The following is a 22,136-nucleotide window of genomic DNA, read 5'->3' on the forward strand; positions in this document are numbered from 1 at the left end:
ACTAACTGCTAAACCACCATAGATAAAAAAAAAATGCTGGAACCTACCAAAAAAGATATCCTACATCCAAAGACAAACAAGAAGCCACATGAGATGGTAGGAGGGGCAGAACCACCATAAAATCAAATCCCATAGCCACCTGGTGGGCCACCCACAAACTGGAAAATTATTGTACCACAGAAGTTCTCCCACAGGAGTGAAAGTTCTGAGCCCCATGTCAGGCTCCCCAGCATGGGGGTCTGGCAATGGGAGGAAGAGCCCCCAGAGAATCTGGCTTTGAAGGCCAGCAGGGTTTGATTGCAGGAACTCCACAGGACTTGGAGAAACTGAAACTACACTTTTGGAGGGTGCACACAAGGTCTCGTGCACATCAGGGCCCAGGGAAAAAAGCAGTGACCTCATAAGAGCGGGCCAGATCTACCTGCTGGTTTCAGAGGGTCTCCTGCAGAGGCAGGGGGGTGGCTGTGGCTCATTGCAGGGACAAAGACACTAACAATGAAAGATCAGAAAGAGAAATTAAAGAAACAATCCCATTAACCGTCTCATCAAAAAGGATAAAATACCTAGGAATAAACCTACCTAAGGAGTCGAAAGACCCATACTCCAAAAACTATTAAGACGCTGATGAAAAAAATAGAAGATGACACAGATGGAAAGATATACCATGTTCTTGGATTGGAAGACTCAATACTGTCAAAATGACTATACTCCCCAAGGCAATTCACAGATTCAATGCAATTCCTATCAAATTACCAATGGCATTTTCCACAGAACTAGAATAGGAGATTTAAAAATTTGTATGGAAACACAAAAGACCCCGAATAGTCACAGCAATCTTGAGAAAGAAAAATGGAGCTGCGGGAATCAGGCTCCCTGACTTCAGACCACACTACAAAGCTGCAGTAATCAACACAGTATGGTACTGGCACAAATACTGAAATATAGATCAATGGAACAGGATAGAAAGTCCAGAAATAAACCCATGCACCTGTGGTCAATTAATCTATGACAAAGGAGGCTATACAAAGGAGGCTATACAAAGACTATACAATGAAGAAAAGACGGTCTCTTCAATAAATAGTGCTGGGAAAACTAAACAGCTACATGTAAAAAAAATGAAATTAGAACATTCTTTAACAACATACACAAAAAGAAATTAAAGAAATGAATTAAAGACCTAAATGTAAGACTAGATACTATAAAACTCTTAGAGGAAAACATAGGCAGAACACTCTCTGACATAAATTGCAGCAAGATCTTTTTGGATCCACCTCCTAGAGTAATGGAAATAAAAACAAAAATGAACAAATGGGACCTAATTAAACTCAAAAGCTTTTGCACAGCAAAGTAACCATAAACAAAACTAAAAGACAGCCCACAGAATGGGAGAAGATATTTGCAAATGATGTGACCGACAAGGGATTAATCTCCAAAATTTACAAACAGCTCATGCAGTTCTATATCAAAAAAGCAAAACAAAAACAAAAACAAACAACCCAATCAAAAAATGGGCAGAAGACCACAGACTGGGAGTTTGGGATTGACATGTACACACTGCTATATTTAAAATAGATAACCTACAATACCTACTGCATAGCATAGGGAACTCTGCTCAATATTCTGGAATAACCTAAATGGGAAAAGAATTTGAAAAAGAATAGATACATATATATGTATGACTGAATCACCTTGTTATACACCTGAAACACAACATTTTTAATCAACTCAACTGCAATATAAAATAAAATGAAATTAATTAATTAAGTGTAAAACATAGCAAATAAACCCCCAAAACACCCAAAGAATCTTATTAAAAAATGGCAGAGGGGGCTTCCCTGGTGGCACAGTGATTGAGAGTCCGCCTGCCGATGCAGGGGACATGGGTTCGTGCCCCGGTCCGGGAAGATCACACATGGGCCCGTGAGCCATGGCCACTTAGCCTGCACGTCTGGAGCCTGTGCTCCGCAACGGGAGAGGCCACAACAGTGAGAGGCCCGCGTACCGCAAAAAAAAAAAAAAAAAAGGCAGAGGATCTGAATAGACATTTTTCCAAAGAAGACATACAGATGGCCAACAGATACATGAAAAGGTACCCAGCCTCACTTATCATCAAGAAAATGCAAATCAAAACCACGATGAGATATCACCTCACACCTTATATTTGGCTATTATCAAAAAGACAAGAAATAACTAGTTTTTGTAAGGAAGTGGATAAAAGGGAACCCCTATGCACTGTTGGTAGCAATGAAAACTTGCACAGCCACTATGGAACCAGTATGGAGGTTCTTCAAGGAATTAATAATAAAGCCACCATATGATCCAGCAATTTCACTTCTGAGTATACATCCAAAGGAAATGAAATCATTACCTTAAAGGGACACCTCTGCTCTCATGTTCATTGCAGCATTGTTCAAAATAGCCAAGGTATGAGAACAATGTAAATGTCTGTTAATGAACGAATGGATAAAAAAGATGTGATACACACACATACAAACACACTGAGATATTATTCAGCCTTGAAACAGAAGAAAATCTTGCCATTTTCAATAACATGGTTGGAACTTGAGGTCATCATGCTAAGTGAAAGAACTCAGAGAAAGACAAAAACCATATGCTCTCACTTACATGTGAAATCGAAAGAAAGAAAGAAGGAAGGAAGGAGGGAAAGAAGGAGGGGCAAGGGAGGGAGGGGGACTTCCCTGGATGGATGGATGGATGGATGGATGGATGGATGGATGGATGGAAGGAAGGAAAGAAGGAAGGAGGGAGGGAGGGAGAGAGGGGAGGGAGGGAGAGAGGGGACTTCCTTGGTGGCGCAGTGGTTAAGAATCTGCCTGCAAATGCAGGGGACACAGGTTCGACCCCTGGTCCGGGAAGATCCCACATGCTGCAGAGCAACTAAGCCCACGAGCCACAACTGCTGAAGCCTGTGTGCCTAGAGTCTGTGCTCTGCAACAAGAGAAGCCAGCACAATGAGAAGACCGCGCACCGCAACGAAGAGTAGACCCCTGCTGGGTGCAACTAGAGAAAGCCCACGTGCAGCAGCGAAGACCCAACACAGCCAAAGATAGATAGATAGATAAATAAATAAATAAATAAATTTATATTAAAAGAACTTAAAAAAGAAAGAAAGAAAGAAGGGAGAGAGGGGAAAAAGAGAGAGGAAGAGCAAACTAAGCTCACAGACACGCAGAACAGATGGGTGGTTGCCAGAGGCGTGGGGTGGGGGTGGGTGAAATGGGTGAAGGTGGTCAAAAAGGCACAGCCTTCCTCCCCGTTATAAAAGGAAGAACTCATGGGGATGTAATGTACACTATGGTGACTATGGTTAATACCACTGTGCTGTGTATTTGAAAGTTGCTAAGAGAGTATATCTTAGAAGTTCTCATCACAAGAAAAAGAAACTAGAAAAAAAAAGCAAGAAATCCTGTCATTTGTGACAACATGCATGAACCAGAAGAGTATTATTATGCTAAGAGAAATGAGAAAGACAAACACTGCATGGTATCACTAATACGCAGAATCTAAAAAAAAAAAAAAAAAAGCAAAACTCATAGAAAAGTGGTTGCCAGAAGATGGGGGTGGGATACACAGGGAGAGGTTGGTCAAAGGGTATAAACTTTCAGTTATAAGATTAGTAAGTTCTGAGGAGCCAGTGTATAACACGGTACCTGTAGTTGACAACACTGTATTGTACAATAGCAAATTTTTAAGAGAGTAGAGCTTAAATATTCTCACATGCACACAAAAAATCATAAATATGAGGTAATGGATGTGTTAATTACCTAGATGGGGTAATCCTTTCACAGTATATGTATATCAAATCCTCACACTGTACACTTTAAATATTTCACAATTTTATTTGTCAATTATACTCAGTAAAGCTTGGCGGGAACTATTTAGCTAAAATAAATAATGTAGTATTATATTGTAACTCAAAATGTAAAATTAATATGTATGGGCCCATAATGATGTAAATACAGTACTGAATAAACAAACTGGGAGAGAGAGAAAAGAGACAGATATTTCCTACAGAAGAATTCCAAGAGTAACCACTATCCCGATTTCTAACAGCATAGACTAGTTTTGCCTAGTTTTGTACTTTACATGAACTGAAGCAAATGTACCATCTTTGAATGTTTTTGTTGTTGTTTTGGCCGCATCCTGCGGCTCGCACAGGATCTTAGTTCCCCGACCAGGGAGTGAACCCGAGCTCTTGGCAGTGAAAGCGCAGAGTCCTAACCACTGGAACGCCAGGGAATTCCCTTGAAGGTTTTTAAACAGGTCTATTACCTGTTTGGTGCAAATGAGCCTCAAGTGAAATACGAGAAATGGAAGTATAGAAGGGCTCTGATTTTTCTTCATCTCTGGTAGATTTTATGTGTTTTCTTTTTCTCTTAAAATGCCCATAACTTTTGACTTTCAAATTTAACTAGTATCCAACAAAACACTTCAGATTTTCCTCTTGTGTCAAATTGCAAGCTGAAAATGGATGACTTGTTTATGAGTTAATGATTTTCATATTCTTGGACAAAGTCTCCCCATGATTCAAGTCCTTTAAGTGACCAGGTTTACACAAAAACCAGATGTCCTTATACCATGCACATATTGGTAAGAACTGCGTGTCAGATTTGTCTCTACTCAAGCATCCCTTTCCACTTAGCACTAACTGCTACTTCTAAGTATTTGTGGTCATTCTCATTGATACTTTTAAACACCCAACAGAACAAGTTAAAATTGTCAGAAAGTGAAAATGTCCATCTTCGAAAAGGAGCAGAAGTTCATGAAATTGATGAAAGTGATGTTGGAAAACTGCATTTTGGGGAGTAAAGAGGAATTCACTATGAGACGTGTTTTTGAACCATAGGCAAAGCCACTGATAAAAGAGAATCTGGCAGAATTAGGTCAGTTAACAGGGAAAGAGGAGAAAATCAACAAGTATGGGCATTTCAGAACAAAGAGATGTGAATATCAAGGAACCATGAGAGGATCCTGGGATAGTTTGACAAAACTCTGGAATATTTTTGCAAAATATTTATGACTATGATATGAAAGTCAGCTGTGGAGTTAAGAGTTTTCTTTGGTGCTATCATAGAATAATATCCCAAAAAGTACATACTGTTATAATTATAACCATAATTTATTTCAATATAAAAACCTAAGCTTGGACTAATAATTAATTCCGTTTTCCAAGGTAAAGTCCCCAATTAACCCTTCCCTTTCCCTACGATTTACTTTAACACTTCGACTTTTTTACGTTATGTATCATACTGAAATTAGGAGAAACTCTTCTTTAGATATAATGATGCTGTTCTGTTCTGGAAGCTTCCACTGGAAAAGGAGGGACTCCTTCGATAAGAGAGAAATTCCGATTTAGCGGAGAGGAAAGGAGAGTTTCCAGATTTGGGGAAAGTACTAGGGTAACTGCAAAGCAAGAATGAAAAGCTGGGGTATGAGAGGAGGGTGTTGGATCCTGTGGACCATTTCCAGGAAGAGAGGATTCTTGCTTTAGAATGGCTGCCAGCACCACCTCTGCTGTGAACTAGGCATCAGACTTGGCTCAAGAAGGAAAACCCTCTCTTGGAAAACATATCTGAAAACTTATAGTGGGAAATGGTGGGACAAAGGAGCTTACTTTACAAGATGACACTTTTCTATTTATTGCACATTATCAATGAAGAAAAAATGCGCTGCATTTCTAAGAGTTGTAGGCATTTTCTTTTTCTTTTGGCAATTCATTTGCCAAAGTGATGTGAAATGCTGCAAAAGAATCAGACACACATGGGGAATATAGCCAATATTTTATAACAACTACAAATGCAGTGTAACCTGTAAAAATTGTGAATCACTGTATTGTACACCTGTGACTTATACAACATTGTACATCAACTATACTTCAATATAAACATTTTTTAAAATACTTAATTCACCTATTAGAATGGCCCAAATCCAAAACTAACAACAGCAGTTGCTGGCAAGGATGTGGAGCAACAGGAATTTCCATTCATTGCTGATGGGAATGCAAATCGGTCCAGCCATTTTGGAAGACAGTTTGGCAGGTTCTTAGAAAACTAAACATACTTTTATCCTATGATCCAGCAATCACGCTCCTTGGTACTTACTCAGAGGAGTTCAAAACATAAAAAGAATCAGACACAAAAGGCCCCTGAACCCAGTTTGAAATCCTTCTGGGCAGTCCCTCTGGCTTCTGCCATAAATATCTATGGCAGCATTTCTGCAAATCTGTTTGTTGAAATACTTGTCTATCGAGACACCCATGAAAATAGGATTCTCTGGTCAAATATGGTTGGGAAATGCTGTAAGTCCCATCTCCCTGTTTGAGATTCACAATGTATATTAGCATCACGAAGGCTTTATACCCACGTCCCACAAAAAAAGTGAAAAATTCATATTGTTAAACTAGCGTATCTGAACATTGTTTCCTATACAACCTTGTTAGGTAGGATGCCCACGAACATCCTATCACATGGGTGTTGCAGGACCACACTTTGAGAAACTGAGCTGAAATTCAAGATTAGGTGTCCTAATCCTAAGCGTTTCCAGCCTCTGAGGCCCATTTCTTCAAGACAGGAAGCACTGGGAAATCTCAATCAGATACTCTGGGCTTGTTCTGCTGCCCTAAAGGAACAATCAGTGACATTCTGGGTGACACTGTGTACTGCATTAGGCTTCTACTGGGCAAGTGGCAGCAGCAGAAATGAACGCGGTCACAAGACACCTCTTTCCTAGATAGCTATTATCTCTTTAGAATAAAGAATACCTGTGGTTGAATGGAATGTCAGTGAACCTCTAATTTCTTCTAGCCTGTTGGCTCTGGGTATTCTTCTCTTCCACAAACTACTGTATTTGAGTTTTCTGCTTCTTTCCCTCTGTCATATCAGACCTCAAAGGAGCTCAGGGCTGATGGGCTGCAGAGGATTCATTGCATATTCATGAGGCAGCTGTTTTCCCATCCCCCACCGAGGTAAAGACTTGTTCTCACCCTCCTCCAAGGACTGGGAATTAGGAAGGAGGTTGGAGACTGGCGTTCAGTCATGGCCGTGAGGGGTCTTTAGGCCTCTGTGAGGAGCAAAATCCTCCCAGATGGGGTAGCGTTCAGGGAGGAGGAAAAGAAAGAGGAAGCAGATGAAGCGAGAACAGTGTCGGATGAGGTGAGTGGTAATGAACACCTCTAAAATGAGAACCACCTACTTTTTCTTGGTCATAAAGGTTGTAGACACTCGGCAAATTAAAGCAATAACAATATTTCAAAAAAAAAAGTCCAAATCATCCATGGGCAACCACCGTAAATATTTAGGGAGTAACATTCCAGATAAGTTATGTATCATATCGTGCTCTTAGCACATAATACACACATGTTCCTGGTTTACATCCAATAGGGCAAAGAGCTGCCACACAGGATGGAACACCTGTCACAGGCATTTCTCCTCCGGGTTGCCTTTCCTCCTCAAACCTGAACAAAGGCTGAGAATCCTTGCAGACACTACCCACGGATCAGACTTGTCATCCTGACCATACATGCTATGTACAATTGTTTTATTCTTTTACTTGTGTATTTAGTATAGATTCACCTCTTTTTCCATTCATGCATGTGCCTGCCAAATTTGAACAAATCTGAATGAGTACTCATTATGTACTGGGCGTTCGGCTAGATGGTAGGAACACAGGGATTAGCATAAAGATCTGTGGTTCTTATTCTCACAGTACTTATGGTCTAATGGGGGAGATACAGGCTTGATTCAAACAATCATACTACAATGATATAAAAAACACGTGATGAGCGCTACAGAGGAGGACAAGGGACTGTGAGTGGCTGTGGATGAGAGGTTAACTGAGTCCTGGAGAGCAGGCTTCGTTTTACATCATATATCAAAGATCTACTTTATCTCCTTATAAGACTCTATTGTATGTTATTTGGTGGATAGGTCATAATCAATTATTTCCCTACCATTTTGCAATTTTTCCAGGGTTAGAAGCAATGCTCCAATGAGATCTTGGCATTCTTCAAGTTAACTGGACGTACCAGGCCACTTCCTGGTTCCACCCCCTGCCCATGCTGGTTTTTCACCCTCACCCTCTGCGTCTGGTCACTTTCTTCCAAAGCCAACCTAAGTGCCACTTTGCCCACCATTACCATTACCCTGCCCTTGGAACAGTTAACACTCTTTTGCTGAATGCTCCTCTGGGTATGTTACCATATGTGCCTTTGGATTATACCAGCAGTCCCCAACCTTTTTAGCACCAGGGACCGGTTTCATGGAAGAGAATTTTTCCACGGACCTGGGCAGGGTGGATGGTTTCGGGATGACTCAAGCCCATTACATTTATTGTGCACTTTATTTCTATTACTATTACATTGTAATATATGATGAAATAACTATACAACTCACCATAATGCAGAATCAGTGGGAGCCCTGAGCTTGTTTTCACTCACCACTCACTGATAGGGTTTTGATATGAGTCCGCAAGCAATTGATTTATTACGGTCTCTGTGCAGTCAAACCTCTCTGCTAAAGATAACCTGTATTTGCAGCTGCTCCCCAGCGCTAGCATCACTGCCTCAGCTCCACCTCAGTTCATCAGGCATTAGATTCTCATAAGAAGCGCGCAACCCAGATCCCTGACACGCGCAGTTCGCAGTAGGGTTCACGTTCTTATGAGAATCTAATGCTGCTGCTGATCTGACAGGAGGTGGAGCTCAGGCCGTAATGCGAGCAATGGGGAGTGGCTGTAAATACAGATGAAGCTTCGCTCACGCACCCACCACTCACCTCCTGCTGTGTGGCCCGGTTCCTAACAGGCCACAGACAGATACCAGTCCATGGCCCAGGTGCTGGGGACCCCTGGATTATACCTCTCATGAACGTGTCTTGTCCCAGTTAGACTAGATCCTGTGGATGGTGAGTCAAAAGATATTTGATTTACATTTCTCTTATATGTGTAGAATGATGACAATAGCTGTTTTGTGGAAGATACCACATTGAGTGAGAATGGTGTATTTACATTATTCCATAGGTCCTTCCTAGGAGTTGGCACTATAATCCTCATTTTACAGATCATAATACAGTGGCTGTAATACTATATGTTGTTATTCCATTCTATTTATAATGAGATACATATGTATTAATATGTAAACAGTTAATATATGGTATTTATAATGATCATGTAATAAGGAATTTATATGTAGCCCAAGTTTACATGACTAGCTGTGCCTTGAGGCTTGGAGTCAAACAAACCTGGGTTCAAATCCCAGCCCTGCCGCTTCCGAGCTACTGCTGTTCCCTAAATTCTCCCAGCCTCAGTTTCTTCATCTTTAAAATGAGGTTAGTGATGACACTACTTCATAGGGTTATAGTGGGGGTCAAATAAGAGAGCCCATGCGAAGTGGAGCCACATCACAAGCCTGGAGAAGTTACTGGAATTGAGTCCTGTGTGCTCGGACTTCGCTGGCGGTCCAGTGGTTAAGACTTTGCCTTCCAGTGCAGGGGTGAGGGTTCGATCCCTGATTGGTGAGCTAAGATCCCACATGCCTCGTGGCCAAAAGACCAAAACATGAAACAGAAGCAATATTGCAACAAATTCAATAAAGACTTTAAAAATGGTTCACATCAAAAAATCTTTTTTTTAAAAAAAAAAGCGAGATGGAGAGATAATTTAATAGCATGGCCTGTCCTGCTAGGAGACCCTGGAGAAGAGCAAACATGAAGTGGGAGAAAAAGCACCTCCCTCAGATTCTGTTCCGGGCATCTCTCACGCTTGCACCTGCTGCCGAAGTAAGTGTGATTCGCAACAGACAAAGGACTAATCTCCAAAATATATAAACAGCTCATGCAGCTCAATATTAAAAAAACAAACAACCCAATCAAAACGTGGGCAGAAGACTGAAATAGACATTTCTCCAAAGAGGACATACAGATGGCCAAGAAGCACATGAAACCTACTCAACATCACTAATTATGAGAGAAATGCAAATCAAAACTACAGTGAGGTATCACCTCACGCCAGCTAGAATGGACATCATCACAAAATCTACAAACAGCAAATGCTGGAGAGGGTGTGGAGAAAAGGGAACCCTCTTGCACTGTTGGTAGGAATGTAAATTGATACAGCCACTATGGAGAACAGTATGGAGGTTCCTCAGAAAACTGAAAATAGAACTACCATATGACCCAGCAATCCCACTACTGGGCATATACCCAGAGAAAACAATAATTCAAAAAGACAGGGCTTCCCTGTTGGCGCAGTGGTTGAGAGTCCGCCTGCCGATGCAGGGGACGCGGGTTCGTGCCCCGGTCCGGGAAGATCCCACATGCTACGAAGCGGCTGGGCCCGTGAGCCATGGCCACTGAGCCTGCGTGTCCGGAGCCTGTGCTCCGCAATGGGAGAGGCCACAACAGTGAGAGGCCTGTGTACCGCAAAAAAAAAAAAAGACAAAAAGACAAAAAGATACATGCACCCCAGTGTTCATTGCAGTACTATTTACAAAAGCCAGGTCATGGAAGCAACCTAAATGCCCATCGACAGACGAATGGATAAAGAAGATGTGGTACATATATACAATGGAATATTACTCAGCCATAAAAAGGAATGAAATCGGGTCATTTGTAGAGACGTGGATGAATCTAGAGACTGTCATACAGAGTGACGTAAGTCAGAAAGAGAAAAAAAAATGTCATATATTAACACATACATGTGGAACCTAGAAAAATGTTACAGATGAACTTGTCTGCAGGGCAGAAATAGAGACACAGATGTAGAGAACAAACGTATGGACATGAAGGGGGGAAGTGGCGGGGGGTGTGTGATGGTGTGATGAACTGGGAGATTGGGATTGACATATATACACTAACATGTACAAAATAGATAACTAATAACCTGCTGTATAAAAAAAGTGAAATAAAATTCAAAAAAATAAGTGTGATTCGGATGTTAAAAGGTTCATATCCTGTGTACGTCAGGTTCCTAAAACATTCAATTCATTTATTCATGACATTCAAAACATTCATTCATCATGTACTAAAGCAAAAAAAAAGAGCAAGTAGTGATCCGTTTGTTCCAACATTGTGAAAAAAGTGGCCACCCTGGGCATACTGAGAGAGGCAATGGCAGTGCCCGCTGCCCGACCTTCCTAAGGATTAGCAAGGCCGATGATGACCTTACTCGATTTCTGCCTTAGCAGCCATCTTCAGTACCCAATGCTCACATGAGACGTCACGCCACTAAAGCTTAAATGGTAGAGCTGGGTTGCCAGTCGGGCAATGTGCTGAGATCTGTTCAAACATTTACAGATTTCAAAGGAAGAAACTCAAGCTGGGAGTGAGAGCAGACGAAGAGATGTACCAGCACTAACATGGTCTGCTTCTTGCAGACTTACTCCTCAAAACTGTCGACGATACAGGTCTGTTATACACTCTGAGTAAATTCTCACCTTCACAGCCAGCCGTTTACGGTCATGGGTAATAAGGTCTCAACCTACCGTACGGTTCTCCCCTCTGGTATCTCCTGTATTCAGATCCTCCACATCGGCAAGGCTGATTGGACTAGCCCCTCCCTCCATACAGCTTTTTCTTCCTCACTTCTTTGCATTTGCTTACATTTTCCCTACCACAAAAATGCAGTTTCTTTCCTCCTTCCCAAGCTCAATCCTACCCACGCTGTAGAACCCGGTTCAGACGGCCTCATGTGTAAACTTTTCCTACAGTTGCAGGTATCACTCCCTGTCATACCCATTGAGCACTGAATATATTCCAACCTGGGACAGCCTCACTGGCTTTTCGCATCAATGCTCATCAATGACCAAGACCACATTACTGAGAGACTGATGGATAAACAAAATATCTATCTATCATCTATCTATCTACCTATCTATCATCTATCATCTATCTATCTATCATCTATCTATTATCTATCATCTATCTATTATCTATCATCTATCTATCATCTATCTATCATCTATCATCTATCTACCTACCTATCTACCTACCTATCTATCTATCATCTACCTATCTATCTATCTATCTGGCCTTGTTGATAAAAGGCTGTGAGCTGGAGATCACATCTTGTCATTTCTCTATCCCTGACCTTGCTACCTCTGGGCAGATATTAAAAGGCCCCAGAATGTCTGGCGGTTGAGTGATTGGTTTTAAACCCTGCCGTCCCCCCGCTGCCCAACACTCATGGCTGGAAATCTCGTGGCAGTGAGGTATTCAGTGGGGAGGACTACAGGCTAGTAGAGTAGGTTGGTCTCTAGCTAGTTTCAAGGATTACAAGCTTATTTTGAAAATCTGCAACTTTTAAGTGCCCCTCGTCCCAGGGAAATGACTGACATCTGGTGTGGGTGCTCTTGTAGTCTGGGATGCCTTCCTAGAATCCCTTTGGCCTGGCCTGGCCTGGCCACTGAAAGATGGATTAGGGCAATTTGAGGACCCATCTATCTGACCATTAGATGATGAAGCATCTTCCCTTTTAGAGAAAAACTATTTTAATTGACTCAGAATTTATGAAACACTTATTCTGTGCCCAACATTCTAATAATTTATGTAAGTTTTAAAGTTTAATCTCTCTAAGAGTTCTTCAAGGTAGGTGGTGTCATCCCCATTTTACAGGTGAGGAAACTGATACTTAGGAAGTTTCAGTCCCCAGCAAGGTCACACGACTCGAAGTGGCTGGGGGAAAATTCCATGCTTTTCTCACTACCTCACTACCTTGGTCCCTAAATACCGCTGGCATATCACATAGCTCTTTGCAAAAGACTGTCTTTAATGCACCAAGGTGAATGCCAGGCCCCTATAATAAATTGTTTCCTTTTTATTGACTTGAAAGAAAACGCAACTGTGAATACTGTTTAGGTTTTATGTGTAACTAATAGTTTGATGGGCTGCTACAGTGTGTAGGATTACAGCAAGTGATCAACAGATTATAAGAAGAGGAAAATGTGCTTTACTGTTAGAAAATGGAATCCTTTCTAAAAGGTAAAGGTAGATATAGAAGATTGATTCGAAAGGGCAGGGTTAACAAGCTCATTAATGGCTAGGTTAAAATCCAGCCCAATCCTTCCTTTTCTTCAGATGAAGAAATCATTTAGCTAAGTGATGCCCTTCACTGGTAGCCTGGGGCTTTTCTTCTAGAAAAAAATAGAAGCTAAGAGCATGGGCTGCGGAGCCAGAGCCTAGGTCTGGCTCTTCACTCTCTGGGTAACCCTTACAGCATTAAAGAACTTCTTTGTACCACACTTTTCTTAACTGAAGAAAATGGAGATAAAATCTGCTCCTCAGAACTGCTAGGAGAACAACATGAGACACTTCATGTACCCCAAGTGGTCTAGTTGCAAGTAGGCTCTCAAAATAAATACTGGCTATTATTATCTTCTAAACTAGAGGTCTGCAGACTTCTTTTGGAAAGGATCAGCTAGCAAATATTTTAGTCTTTGCAGGCTAATAGTCTCGGTTGCTACTCTTCCAATCTGCTCTTATGGCCTGAAAGCAGCAATAGACGATACATAAACAAATAGTCATGGCTGTGTTCCAATAAAGCTTTATTTACATAAGTAGGCTGCTAGCTAGATTTGACCTGGGGGTCATAGTTTGTCGACCCCTGTTCTAATATAAACTATGTAGGAATACACATTCCAACTTGAATCTAGGTCTTCCCAGGATGGAAGATAATTGCAGTGAGGGTTGACACAGGCAGGACTAATCTCTATTTTTAGCTTTGAGAACCAAAGGACAGACTTGTATAGACTTAAGTGGTCCCAAATCAGGACCCTTGATAAGAGTTGTAAAATACCAATTCCAAGACCCCACACAGAATGCGGTCCAGGAGTCCATACTGGATGGGCAACTGTGATGTGCAGAATCTTGCCTTGAATCTTTACGCACTATGTACTGCAGCTACCTGGGGAAGAACAATGAATGGGAATCATCTACCATATTTTTCAAGCTTAACTGTCTCTTAGGGGTGAATCTGCCTTAATGAACATCTAGAGTCCTGAGGTAACCACTCGAAGTGTTGTCAAATCTTTCCTTTTAACAGATCCAAAATCATCCGGGCACTAAATTGAGCTCTAACTTATCTGAGATCATGAGATTCCAGAGGCAATCTCTCCACGTGGGCAAGACGCATGTCAGTTGTGAATGTGGAACACCAACATGGCAAACTCCTTAACAAAAAACTAACAAAATGAATTTTAACCACATGTCCATGGTCTTCTGGAAAGAGCTTGACAAGGTTTTTGACAATGGGCCAAAAGCCAAGTTGATTTGGAACTTTTCCTCCGCCCATTTTTTTTTTTTTTTTTTTTTTAACATTGCACCTTCATGGGGCTTCTTGCCTGTTGGTGCAAACCATGCTTTAAAGTACTTTTAAGACTTCTATGTTTGGCATATGCGCTTTCCTTTATTTGGGACGCTCAAGTAAATATGCCCCTTTCACCCAGTTTTCTGCTTTTTATATACTGGATCTTAAATAAATGTTTATTTAATGTTCACACTGATTAGTTAGCATATCACTTTGCTACTGGGGATGGTTAAGGTCAAGGTTCAATTGCTACCCCTAACAAGGAGGGTGTGGCCCAGCTCCTTACCCTTGACTCTTACCTGGGGCAACATTTCCATCATCTTGGATTAGTTGGGATCACGCAAAGCAAGAGGATTCTCCCATCTATCTTTGCAGCTCACAGAGATTAGAGGATTATTTGGGCCCTCCTCTCTGTTGCTGTGGAACGGTAGAATAATCCATGACTGAGTAGAAATGAGATTTCTTTTTTTCAATTTATAGAAATTAAATTTTTTAAATATATTTTTAAATCTCTTAGATCAAAACGATTCTTTGCTGCTCAAGTGAGCTTTTCGAGAGAGGACAAAAGTGACATTAACCTAACCACCAATTGATTAGCTTTATGATTCTGATGGAGCAAAGAAAACCGATTTATTAATAAAGCGTATTGTTGAAAGAGAATCTTTGTGGAATTTCAGACTGTGTAACACATCCGTTTTCATTGGCTTCAGTTTGTTATGCTTTCAGAGCTATTTATAATGTTATTTCACTGAAAATTCCTTTCCATATTGTCATTTGTCTTCCATCTCCAGAAAGCTTCCCATCCAAATTAAAAAAAAAAAAAAAAAAAGCCTCTTCTTTCTTCTACACCTCCTTAAAATGAATTGAAAGTGGCATCTCCTGGGAATGGGTCCATGTCCTACCCATGTCTGAAGTTCCTCCTGTTCCTAGCAAGGGAAGAAAATGGAACTTCTTTTTCAAAGGTTTGCTCCTCAAAAGAAATACACCTCGGGCAAATGCTCCAACTCCCTCCTTGCTGAGAAGGGATCTGCTTTACCATTCTCTTCTTTTAGCAAAAGTAATGTGAGAATCAGAGCCATCTTCCTGGGTGTAGGGCCTGAGCGGTCACACAAGGCCCCATGCTGAGAAGCACCCCACACACTTGGTTTAACGCTCTGCGGCATTATTAGTCCTATTAGTCTTTGAACAAAGGCCCTCATGTTCTCATTTTGCACCAGGCCCTGAAAATAGTGTGGCCAGTCCTGGTGACAATCAACATATTACAGCACTGAAAACTTTTCTCCAAAAACAGAGATAAGGAAACTTTTCTCCAAAAAGAGAGATAAGGAAATGTCGCAATTGTTTTAAGTTCTTACTCTGAGCCAGGTTCTAGGCCAAGCCTCATGAGTGACCAAGTTTCATCCCTAAACAACCCTGTAGGTACTGTCATGGACTCCATTTTCCCCCAGATTCGGAAATTATGGTTTAAAGACAACGTTGAACGTTAAACATGTTGAACGTCACAGAGCTTCTGAGGACAGAAGCTGGTGTTTTAACTTAGTTCTGTTTCCAAAGACCACTACACTATCTAAAAGTTCATAGTGCTTCTTAGTTTGAAATCAATGGTTTAAACATTCAACTTAATAGTTCATTGTTAGTTCAGTCCTTTCAACTTTTAACTAAATTCAAATTCAACCACTTTCTCCAGGCAGACGATCTGGAAGGTATGTGGACGCTCGTTTTAGGAGACAAAGTTGATATCCTTCCTCTCAACAATGATCCCCCATGTCCACCTCATTTCTGGGTTAGGAGGCACCTTCAGGCTAGAAGACTACTGCTTTCCCACTTTCACAAAAAACTTTGTCTTTTCTTTTTTAAATTCTGTATTTATAATGTCATGGAAAAGCCATTAAAAACTGTGTAATTGATATGTTTTGTTTCTCTCTGCCTAATATGTATTTCCCAGATGATCCCTCCTTCCCACTTTTTGCCCTTGATATTCTAGTGGAATTGCCCTACCCCAGTCGCAGACAATCAAAATCTTCCAAGCTTTGAATACCATCATCCCAAATTGTTTTATCGTTGATTCAGGGATGGGGCACTTTGTGGGAATCATTGTGAAAGAGACGCTTTTTTTTTTTTTCCTGCTGTGCTGGAAAACGTAAAGTTGGAACTCCTTGGGCTTTCAAATTCAATCAGAACCAAGAGATGGACGAAGTAATATTCCTGAAGCACTTGAACTCCTGCTCCATTCACATTCACTCCCTGGACAACTTGATTTCATGACCTAAGAAAATCCATTTTTTGCTTACGTCATCTTGAGTTTGCGTTTCTGTCACTTGCAACTAAATGAGGTCTGGTTAACATAAATAGCCAGGAGCGACTGTACTTGTCAAAGAGAAACAAAGCTTTCCCAACATTTTCACGTGGAGGACTAGCTCAACTAGTAACCATCCACACTGTCTCAACCTGTGTTTCTTCTTCAATAGACAGGAATAAGGATGAGGTCTGAGGCTGGGAGGCGGACATACCGAGAGCTGAAACAAAATCTCAGACTCAAAGATCACGTGCTAAACAATCTCTATAATTTTTCTTCCCTGATGTTTCTTCCTATAGTTCAACAACTGCTGGTTTCCTTTGTTTTTGTTTTATTCCAATGGTAGTACAGAGTTTGTCAATTTTTTTTAGGAAACGTATCTACATGCTCCTTAAGGGTAGGGTCTAAACTGTATTACATCATTTTGTTTTCCAGGGGCCTGGCTGGTTCCCACTATATTGTAGGTTATCACACACACACACACACACACACACACACACACACACACACACACACACACACACACACACACACACACACACACACACACACACACACACACACACACACACACACACACACAGCCTAATCAATGAAGGGGCTATCAGAATTCCCTCTCTACGGCCAGAAGGATAATCATTGTCAGCTATGGGCTGAGCTAGTTTCCCAGTTCAGTATCAATCAGCATTTGGTCTAAGGAAATGATAGCCTCTTCTAAACTGTCTCAAGTGAATGAGCGGATACTCAGGAATTGCAATTGCTAATGGCATTTAGGGCAAACTTCAAACAAAATTGCAAGAGTGTTTCTTCATTTATTATCTATCAGAAGAGACTTTGCGCCCTGGGTATTTCATTTGTCAGGCTCTGTCAAACACAAAGATTCTACTCTCAAAATAAATATGGAAAAGTCTATAAAGTACATTCGGCTCCGACAGAGCTGCGGTGAACAAACTTTTGTGCGGGTGTCATTTTGGTGACTTTGCACATATTTTCATACAGGTCACTTGGCTAACTTCGTCAGCCCCAGGAATCAAAGAGGGGGGGCTCCCCTTACTTGCTAAGTGTGAAGCTGGCAGCCATCCAGCGAATGCATGGTGTGCAGACCACCCGCCGAGGTTATTTTTTGCTTTGGGCTATCTAGACATTTGTTGTCTATATGTTTAAACCTCCAGAAGGACAGCCCATGCTTCACTTTACTGCATGACCCTGAGTCATGTAAAGAGAAATGCCACTTGCCCAGCTATCCCCAGGAGACAGTGGGTCATCTTTGTATGCCTCACAAATCCCTCCCAGCACAAGCGTCTTCACAAGAGAGCCTAAAGTGACAGGTGGTGGCCGAGAGTGCAGACCTGAGCTGGGAACTTCAATGCCATGCCTTCCTATCTGTTGTGCCCCTGGCTGAGGCCTTCATGACTTGGATTCATAATTTTCCTTTCTGTAAAGTGGAGAGAGTAACATTGATCTAGATGAGTTGTTACACAGATTAGAGAAAATGTAACACACAACGTAGCATGGCTGGGACATATAGGAGGTGCTCAGTATTTTCTCTTGATGTCGTTTCCCTTGGATGTCCATGAACTACCCGGCACTCACTCCTATTTCTGGGTTCTGCCTACTTCTCTGGGGCAAATGGAAGAACATGGATTTGGCCGTTAGAAAACGTGAACTTGAATCACAGGGACACTCATCATGGATAGGGTTGCCAGATTTAGCAAATAAAAATCCAGGATGCCCGATTAAACTGGGATTTCACGTAAAAGAGAAAAACTTTTTAGTATAAGTACGTCCCATGCGATATTTGGGATACAATTTACACTAAAAAACATTTGTTGTTTATTTGGAATTCGACTTGAATGGGACATCCCTCTTTTATCTGGTAGCACTACCCATGGGCTACGTGACCTTCAGCGAGTCATGCAAGATATTGAATTCCATCATATATAAGGATAACATGAACATCCATTGCTGAAGAATTATTATATGCCACACAGTTTTCCAATCATTTTCTCCTCATAGAAACTTGACGAGCTAATTTGTGATTTCTCTTTTGCAGATGTTAAAATGGAGGCACAGAGAGGTTAAGTAGCCCATGTCCACACAGCTAATAAGTAGTTGAACCAGGTCTTGAACCCAGTTGACTCAACAGGCTCCACTGTGTCCTACAGCCACTAGAAAACGCAGTAACATATCCACCAAATACTGACTGCATGTGAGAAGAGCAGATCATACATATTGATTTAAGACTAATCAATCCAAGGTTCCCACAGAGCTCAGTTTCGGGGAATCAAATTTTAAGAAGCAGGGTTCAGCTGCCAAAAAGAATTCTTAAAAATGTCATTAAAGAGGGCCCAAATATTTTAACAACACTTATCAAAATTCTCTCCCCTTTCCTGCTGCTTCTCTCGTACTCTGCAGCTCCTCAGGGACTTCTCAGCATCTTCTGGAGAAAACCTCTGCAGCCCTTGCCTGTGACTTATTTTTCCTCTTTTCTCCCATCTTCTCTTTCTCAGTCCTTTATTATGTAGATACCCTTGGCCTCTCTCCTAGAAGAAAGCGTCCGTATTTGTCAGAAGAGAGGAGGAGGAAATTTGGACTGGCAATTCGAAAATTATCTTTGGCAGGCTGGGGAGCTGCTCAAGTTCACGTACATCCCCGTGGTAGTAATTTCTTGTCCTTTTACACTAGGTCCTCATTAAACGTTAATTTCCTTCCCTCGTACTTGCCCATATTTTGCCCACGAGAGTGGGAGACTTCCCCCATGACTCTCCGCAGATGGCCTGACAGGTACCTGAGGCTCTTGGAAACAGATGGGGACTGAGGCCCATGGGTATTGCTGAGACTACTGAGTTAGACTGAAGAGAAGAGCGAAAAAAGATCAGAGAATAAAGGTGCATCTCAAGAGAACGTGTTTCTAGGGAACCAAGGGTCAACACAAAGTGAGAATGGAGTCCAAGGAAATACCCTTCTCAAGTAGGAAGTCTTTGCAAGCCTTGGATGGTTTGTCTTTATCATTCCTTCCACATGCTGATGGGTTGTCCTGTGTAAGGAAAGGATGGCTATCCAGGGAATCTACTTGTGGCCAACTGGCTAATACAACCTTTCCTCCTAGAGTCCCCTAACAAGGTCAACACTTGACCTGTACGCTTGGGATCTGTTTATATGTGCTCTAGCGACCATTCATTCTACAGCATCTGATGGAATTAACTTTTAGTTCACCTTGGCCTCTAATTCGAACAAAAGTTGGTATCAATTCGGGTCTTGATAATTATAAGAATTTTTCAAAAATAAACAAAACAAACAAACACTTATTTGTCAAGGGGAACAGAGATGATCTCATACCACTTATGGGTAAATCCTTGTATAATTGCATTATTTTGTTACTGGGATTTTTTTGTCTCCTTCTTATGTGTAGATATTGCAGTAAAAATTATCTCCTTAGCACATGGGAGATAACGACAGATTCCAGGTAATTTATACAGGATTTTACTTAAGTTATGCTTGAAAACCCACTTCTGGGCTGTTCTATTCTTCTACTTGGCAGTTGAGGAAATGGTAAAACTCTTGCCTGAGGTCACGTAGCTAAAATGCTATAGAATTGAGATTAGAGCCCATGACTTTCTGGCTTCAAAAACTGTGTTCTTGTCATGATGCAGAGTATGACTCAAAACACATGACCAAGGACTTGGATAGGCATTTCTCCAAAGAAGATATACAAATGGCCACTAAGCACACGGAAAGGTGCTCAACATCACTAAATCATTGGAAATTCAAATCAATCCACAGTAAGATAGCATTTCCCATCCATTAGGATTACTTTATTTTTATAAAAATATAACATTGTATATAAAATATTTTTTAAAATTTTTTAAAAGAACAAAGTAACAAGTGTTGGTCAAGATGTACAGAAATTGGACTCCTTGTACATCGCTGGTGGGGATGTAAAACGGTGTAGCCACTGTGGAAAATGATGTAACAATTCCTCAAAACACGGAAACACAGGATTACCATTTCATTTAGTAATTCCACTTCTGGGTATGTACCCCAAAGAAGTGAAAGCAGGAAGTCTAGCAAGTACTTGTACATTTACGTTCATAGCAGCATTATTCACAACAGCCAAAATGTGGAAGCAACCCAGATATGTCAACATCTCCAAACTAGAAATTGGTGGATCTGGGATCTGTTCTCAGACTATGTGAGTTCAGAGTCTGCTCTCTTACGCCTATCAATATACATTTTAAAACTTTAGGTATCTCCTGGTGCCCCAAATACATAATACAAGCTTCTGGAAACTGGGAAAGAGGATTTTGATAAGTGTTATTGTAGATCAGTGGTCCTCAACTGAGGGCAATTTTCCCCTCAGTGGACATTTGGCAAAGGCTGGAGATATTTTCAGTTATCAAAACTGGGACTGCTACTTGCACTTGTATCTCATGGGTAGATGCCAGGGATGCTACTAAACATCCTACAATGTGCCCCTACACATCCAACAAAGAATTACCTGGTTCAAAATGTCAGTGGTGCCGAGGTTGAGAAACTTCCGTGTGGAATATGTATGTAGACCTTCTTTAATGGAATTTCTTTACAATCTCTTTCAGTAGCTGAACTGTGCCTCTTCAAATTTCACACCTTGAAACTGAGTTGGGTGGGAACCCCAGATGATTTAAATTTGACCTTTAGGGAATGTTGATGTTATCCGTGAAGCCCACTTGATTTTGCCAGTGAAGTAGTGTCTGTTCACAGCATGCCTCTGTAATATTTAATTTTTCTCAGTCCCGTGGTTTTAGGATCCTTACCCAGAGATCACACATAACTTGGGCAAAACATCAGGTGTCAATGTTCCCTTAATCGATATGTAAAATCTCAGTGTTCAGCAACCTGCATGTATCACGAGGTCCTCAAGACACATTCTTTCATCCGGACTTTGCTTGTTCTTTCCCCAGATTTCAGTCTGCTTTCCGAGGTCAATTCCAATGTAATGATGACTTTGTAACACTTGTGATACATGCCAGCTTGTGTCCTAACATTCTCACCTTCCTCTCCCAAGCCCTTCGGGTCTACTCTGGAACACCAATTTTCATTACTGAAGCTGAGCTTGTTCATTCAAAGGATCCCGATAAAAACACATTTCTATGGTTTTTTACATGAAGTCAGGAGCTTTACTGGCTATTGATCAGCAGCAGTAATCTGACTCTTCAAAACTCTTCCGGGGAAGTCGAACCATAGACTGGGGAAGAATAAATTTCACAACTCAAACTCTACTTGCCTTGGTCAGCTCTACTCCAAATCAATCCTGACATCACGAAAAGCAGAACAACCAGAAATCATCCTGATGTAATGCAAGAGGAAATACAAGGCACCACCCCTGAAGGATTCTTGCCAAAATACAATTTAACCAGAATGTAATCAAGTCTCCAGATCTAACGATGTACTTACAGGAAATCAGGGAGATAGAAGAAGAAAATGACACAATCAGAAAACAATCAGCTAGAATCAGAATGCGGGAAGCCCACCAAAGGCAATGGAC

This window comes from Orcinus orca, chromosome 10 (genome assembly GCF_937001465.1).
Source record: "Orcinus orca chromosome 10, mOrcOrc1.1, whole genome shotgun sequence".
NCBI classification, from domain to species: Eukaryota; Metazoa; Chordata; class Mammalia; order Artiodactyla; family Delphinidae; genus Orcinus; species Orcinus orca.